At 35.3% G+C, this 6,855-nt stretch overlaps 1 long non-coding RNA gene across 1 annotated transcript in view; it reads right to left on the bottom strand.

Moving 5' to 3' along the window:
- Positions 1-3,100: 3,100 nt before the first annotated feature.
- Positions 3,101-6,855, bottom strand: part of LOC136826789 (uncharacterized) — a 92,108-nt gene continuing 88,353 nt past the window's right edge. The window contains exon 3 of the long non-coding RNA XR_010849713.1: positions 3,101-4,870. This is a non-coding gene — a long non-coding RNA (uncharacterized lncRNA). The remainder of the gene's footprint in view (positions 4,871-6,855) is intronic.

Raw genomic sequence — 6,855 nt, 5'->3', positions numbered from 1 at the left:
ATTGAGTTGGCTGTATAAATTATAAATTACATAATTATCGTTTTTTATTTGTATTCTAATACTCGATATTTGCAGATCAGTAAAGTTTACAGGTATGTTGTCATAACATACTTTGTTATATACATATATAGCAGTACAGTACCTAAATTTCCTTCTTCCTCTCTAGATGAAGATGCTAAGGTTTATTTACTTATTGCTGATATTGTTTTGTTGACATGTTGTAAAGATAACATCATAGGTTCGTATTCTTTTAGTAATCATTGTATTTCTCCTAGGTGTAATCTGGTCTGCAGACCATTTACGTTTCATTGTATAACATAGCTTTGAAAATATTTTATAATAACAGTCGAGTTTTACTCTCTTTTTTGTGCTGTCAACTTGGATTTTTTCTAATAATTTACCCACGACATTCGTTTTTCTTTATAGTATACTAAGTGCTCAACGCACATGCAACCTTTTTCAAGGCTACTCAAATCTGTGGTTTCTTTTTTTCTATATTTCATAAAGTTTCTTATAATGTTTGTTATACCATCTTTTGTTATGTTTTTGTTATTGTTGCACAATGCAGTGAAACAATCATTACATCCACAAGAGTTGTCATGTATATTTCTTTCTTTATTTGTTCTTGTTGTACCAATTATTGGTGATGAAGTAATCTCTTCTCCTTTGACATATTCACTGTTGTCTAAGGTACGATTGTCTTCGACTTCTTTGGTATTTTGGATATCTGTATCTATTGGTTTTACTATTATTTTAGGAGATAATGGTATACTCTTAACTTGTTTTTGTTCTCTCTTCATATCTTTTGTCCTTGATTGACCGATGTTTCTCTAACAATTGTTGGTTCCTTTGTTTTGGGTGGTGTTCTTTCCAATGGCCTTTTTTTTTTTTATCTTTGATTTCCAGTCTATCAGGTCCCTCCTCTGCTACTTCCGTAGCAGCGTCCTCCTGTGTTCCTATTTGCATTAATATTTCAAATGAATTTGATAAAATGTTATCCATATCATTTGTACCTGTTTCTTTACTCTTTACCATTTTAAATTTTTTTCCCTTGGACATAAATTTCTTCTTGAGATTTACTTTTCTGTGCTTTGTTACTTCTATTTCTATGTATTTTTGTTTCCTTATTGGTTCCTGTTATTGAAGAATATGTATGTTTCTTAGATGGATCTTGCATTCCTCTCACTTTTAATTCCAACTTAGCCTCTTTTACTGACATCCCTGTTCGTTCTTGTAACATTTTCAATTCTGTATTGTATATGTGGTACATACATTCTTTGGACCTTGCATGATGATCCTGTCCACAGTTTACACATTTTGGCTCACTACATTTCCACTGCGTGGCATGTTCGTCAGATCCACAATAAGCACACACAGGCTCATTACGACACTTTTTCTTCGTGTGTCCATATTTGCTACAATTTTGACATTGTACTGTAGTGGCTTTGGAACATAAGGTCTCAGTTCTCTATTTTGGCCCAAAATTTATATTTTTTGAGGTGAATCTTGACCCTCAAATTTTATTTTTGCAATTCTTAATACTTTATTATTCTGTTTACTTGGTATTATATATACCTCACAATCTTGGACTTTGGTATATCTCATTTTAAGAGAGTCCAACAGCATATGCTTATCAACCAGTTCATCATTATTTTCAGGAAGTACAATAGTACCCTGAATGCTTCTTTACTTTTACATTCACACTGTCGATACTTTTTATTGATAGACAGTCTTCAGACTGGTTTTTTGTTGTGGCTTCTATAAGCCACATCTTCATTTTTATTTGTCTAAACGACACTTCTGTTGTTGAGTGTCTTTTTAATAAGTTTTCCAACTTTGGGGCTGAGATCTGTTGTTCTGTTTCCAAGGTTAGAAACCCTGACCAACTTTCACTCCCAAAGAGGGAGTCGAAGTGAGTCAAGGTTGGGTCATGACGATATTTACTTTTTTTTTATTTGTTGTGCACTGGAACATAAGGTTCCAGTGTGATTACATTTGGATTATTTTTTGTTTTTTCCAAAGAAAGGTTGTTACAGAAGGTTCCAGCGGTCGTCAAGTTTGCCGAGTCACTACCATCAAAGGGCCCAGGGGTACTCGAATCTTTATTTTCACTTAGCATAAAGATCTGAGGGAGGAAAAAAAATGAACATGAAAACCTTAAAAAGATATCATCAGCTTTTCATGGAGTTTCATTCTTCCACCAATGGCACAAGTGAGAACCGACTCCCAAATGTCCGCTCCCTACCCTCCCCGAAAGGGGATGGCACAACATGATCAGACTGGCCCAAGTGTAAGCCAAACCCACTTGCTAGGACTGAGAGTATTACAATACAATCATCCCCACCCTAATCATGTTATGGACAAACTGGATAAAATGCTGAGAGTCCTATCCACAGAACCAGACGCCCCCTGAAATCCGTGGTCCAGCCCTAACGAATGGTTCCGCCTTTGAGCTACCAGTCTGGTAACTCTCGGGTCTGGGCATTATCGGGCAGTTGATGGTCCTACCACAGTTCTCACTATTTAGCTTCGGATATAAACCTATTCCCAGCTATGATATCTTTTCCTATTTATCAGGGCCAATAAATTTTATTAAGAGTGGAAAATTCCACAAATTTAATCCCAAATAATATATGATGGTATATGAGACTCTTGGGCTCAAACCCGGAAAAAAATTCCTGGGGTTCAAGAGCCCCCTCACCACGTTAAGGTGGTCTAATATCGAGGGGGAGAGTGGTTGAAATACCATATCATGCAGCTGAGCATCCATAAAAACAATGAGTATACACTAAATGATCAACTGGAACGAATCACACAAAAGAAGTAATTTAATTGGTAGAAACTGTGATCTGATCACAAAAACACTGCATGAATCAATTTACCACATCTGCAAAACCTATCTCACTCAAGCCACTTCAGTGCCACCAAGTTGTACAGTGTAAATGCATGAACGAACGACAGGAAGTCAATCTCTTGCACCATTTTATAAACACTGGGGAGATGCGTGCCAAGCAGGTACATTGGCTAGGGTACTATTGCATCAATAGTCATACCTAGGAATATGAGGTTAAGGGACAAAAATCAGCTACATAAATACTCCTCTTTTATGTACAAAAGATCTCATTTATTCAGATTATTCAAGTCCATTACACAGGTATTTCACAACATGAATCGTCTTACAAAAGAGTTTCTATGAAGTCAGCAGGTAACATCTAGGGTGAATAGGATGGCTTTTCTCTAGGCAGGTTTGAAAATGACTTCCTGAGAACCTCAAACCACACCAAAAATGTTGCTTTTTCCAAACTAGTTTGGTGGAGTTCAATTATGCAATGCAAATTTTCCTCATTACAAGAATCTAAACACTTGGTTTAACAAGTGGAATGTTATTTTGTGACAGATATGGAGACACTGAACAAAATCAAAAATGAACAATGATGAGAACCAATTGACAGATATTACAGATTCATGATCATGAATTCCCTTGAAATTGGATATGACAATTTTCAAGATATCTAAGTAAGTAACATTTACTTGAATAATCTTATCACTTGGGAAAAATGGGAGTTTAGCCATCTTAATTTGTTTTTCCTTTTCAAGATGTGTAAAATTTTAAAATCTCATTTGGTTCAGTATTTTCCTGTGAGCACTAGCCACGTTATATTCCTCGAATGATCAGTTCATGTAAATGATTGAAAACAATGCAGGTTGATTCTTAAACTCAGCGGGCATCATTCGAGTACCATACATAAGAAATTATGCAGAGCATCGATTTATTGTGAATTATTAATATAGAATCTCTGGAGTCCCCAAAATACAAGTTGCTTAAATCTGCCACTCTCTTCACTTGCACCACGATGCTGAAAAACAATACCCTTAAGCATACCATCAGCATTCTGTTTGCCTGTTTGGGTTTAACATTAATAATTCCCTCACAAATTATGCACTGCCATACATATATACAGTTTATGAATCATTTGGTTTTAGCTTTAAAAATATATTAAACCATACAAATACATTTATTCAACTTAATACCTGACAGCACTGATTTAAAAGTCGATTAACTGATGTGAAAAAAAAAACATATGGGAAAACAGGTATACCAACAGATAGACACAACCTATCCATTGTTGACTTCCTTTACGCAGAACTTCCAAACATTTTTGCTTTTGAAAAGTACTTCTCCAATGTTTGTGAAAACCCTGCAATGCTTCATAAATCATAAATCTTCTGTTTCTCTTGACGACATCAAATGTTCGTTGGAAATGCGTGATGGAAGTCCTCCAGAAGGTGCTACAGTTTCTTTTTTTTGCTTTCCTTGATGAAGACGGTAAATAATGACCGACTGAACTACAATAATAACAACAAATATTAATAATACAATTAAAAGCAACCAATTTTTTGTTTATCGAGGATTTAATATCATTACTTTGATGGACACGATCAGACATGAAAATGTGTACCTGAGACTCCCAAAGATGAATAAGAGATATTATATTTCTGAAGCATCTCCAAAAAGTTTTCATTTTGCTCTGGAAGCTCAATCGCATACATAACAGATCGACTTTAATAAAATGCTGAAAGAATGTACAAACTTTTATCTCCCTTTAACTCGTAGGACTGGAAGTGAGTCTTCTCTACAATGTGTTCAGTAACACACTTTGTTCCTTCTATAATGCACACAATTTGTGAGTGTGGCCACCAATCACTTCCACACTTCTGTAAGTTCTCAGCCTGCTCTTGCATGCCCTGAACTCCCACTGACTTCGTCGTATATCGCTTGATTAACGTCCCGTTTCACCAGACACTGATCATGGGTCTTGCTGTTCTCCTCACACTTTGGTCGGATATCTTTACATTCTGCTGTCTGTAACTATCAAAAGGGTAAATTACCTGTGAACTCAAAACTTTTTTCAACTTTAATTATGCCCCTTCCCCTAACAAGCAACAGTTCTAGAACATTAACAGGACAATGTTGACAGCTGCATTCATACTTTACCTTCTGAGTCAAGCATTAACCTGCTGTGCAGAAAACTCATATAAGCTGCTTCATACACCTGCACAGAAAGATCAACAACTGCGGGCTGACCCTACCTAAACACACAAGATTTCAACTCAGTCTTGTAGTGTACACATAAACACATATATACATACATCCACACATGCACACACATATATATATATAGATATGTAATATATATAAGTTGGAACCTAAGTACAGTAAACCCCCCGTATTTGCGTTCTCATGGTTCGCGGACTCACACATTCGCGGGTTTCTCTGTGGAACATATCTAGCTATCATTCGCGGAAAATTCGCCCATTCGCGGTATTTTTCACTGAGAAATAATCACTAATTACTGTATTTTCATATAATTTTCATGAATAAATGCACTTTTTGTGATAAAACTATTAAAATACTCAGGTACAAGCATTTTTACAGGGTTTTTCTTGGTTTAAGCTATCAAAAATGGGCAGTTCTAAGTGTTTTTAGAGGGGTTTTAAGCATTGCTGGATTTGACCTATTCGCGGGGGTGTGGGACCATCCCCCGCAGTCAATGGGGTTCACTGTACCACTATACCTAAGGCTTTATCTGGGCAGGCTAACGACTCGCATACATGGTGTGAGTCAGAAATTTATTTCTGTTCCACATGTGATTGTGTAGGTTGTTTCTATCATATTCACTGAGAAGGGATAATTCGAATGAAATGCTGTCAATTGGGTTACTGCTGAATTGGGAAGTTGGAAAAAACACACATATATATATATATACAGTAGTACCCCGAAATTGTGCAAGGTTAAGTTCCAGACCCCCTCGTACAAGGCGAATTTCCGTGTAAGTTTGGCACGGTCTCTAAAAATGCTAATAAATGCTTGTTTCTAGAATTTAAACACTAAATATGACACTAACCATGCCCCCAAAGTAATAAACTAACTTTTAAGCTAAAGTTACTGCAATTTAATTTAAAAGTTATCTTAATGCATTACCCTTAAAAAAAGAAATACATGGTCGACGTAAAAATATAGGAGTGTGTGAAGATTACTATACTTTTTCTCTCTCTCCCCCCACTCAACCAATATAGTTTTAGTAGTCTTCTCAACCTTCTTTTTTAAAACTTCTTTATTTTGCCTCTTTCTCATTGTTCTGAAATGCTCTATGTCTCTGTGTTTTAGAACGGCACATTTACAGTTTGTAGATGGTACAGGTAAAATTAGATCAATTTAAAATTATCTACTGTACAGGTAAAGACATACAGAGAAACAGTAATACGTAGGTTGCACTAACTGAGAAGAGAGAGAGAGAGAGAGAGAGAGAGAGAGAGAGAGAGAGAGAGAGAGAGAGAGAGAGAGAGAGAGAGAGAGAGAGAGAATCCTTTGACCCACTAATCAGCAACACTCCCCCTTCTTGTCATGTTAAATTGACACATCTGACAGCTTTGCCTTCAGCTTCTCTTCAACGAGTTACAAAGGATGAGGGAAAGATATTTGTTTGTTTAAAATACGTATCACATGAATTTTGTAATTACAGTTATATTATTATTATTATTATTATTATTATTATTATTATTATTATTATTATTATTTAATCTTGTTGTTATTAATATTGAAAATTTAGTAAATATTATTAGGTAAAAATTTATTTATCATACAAAACAAATAAACATATACATGTACCATAAAAATTCTCTCATCTCTCAGTAAATGAGAGAGAGAGAGAGAGAGAGAGAGAGAGAGAATTATTATTTTATTATTCAATGTTATTTAATTTACACATAAAAGCTTGAAAACTTATAAATTATATAAAAAATTACACAAAATCTTTTGCAGGGCTTCTCAGTATTCGCAAATGTTCGTGTGTC

This window comes from Macrobrachium rosenbergii, chromosome 3, assembly GCF_040412425.1.
Source record: "Macrobrachium rosenbergii isolate ZJJX-2024 chromosome 3, ASM4041242v1, whole genome shotgun sequence".
NCBI lineage: Eukaryota > Metazoa > Arthropoda > Malacostraca > Decapoda > Palaemonidae > Macrobrachium > Macrobrachium rosenbergii.
The sequence above is the reverse complement of the archived record's forward strand: the minus strand, read 5'-3'. Positions and strand labels throughout refer to the sequence as shown.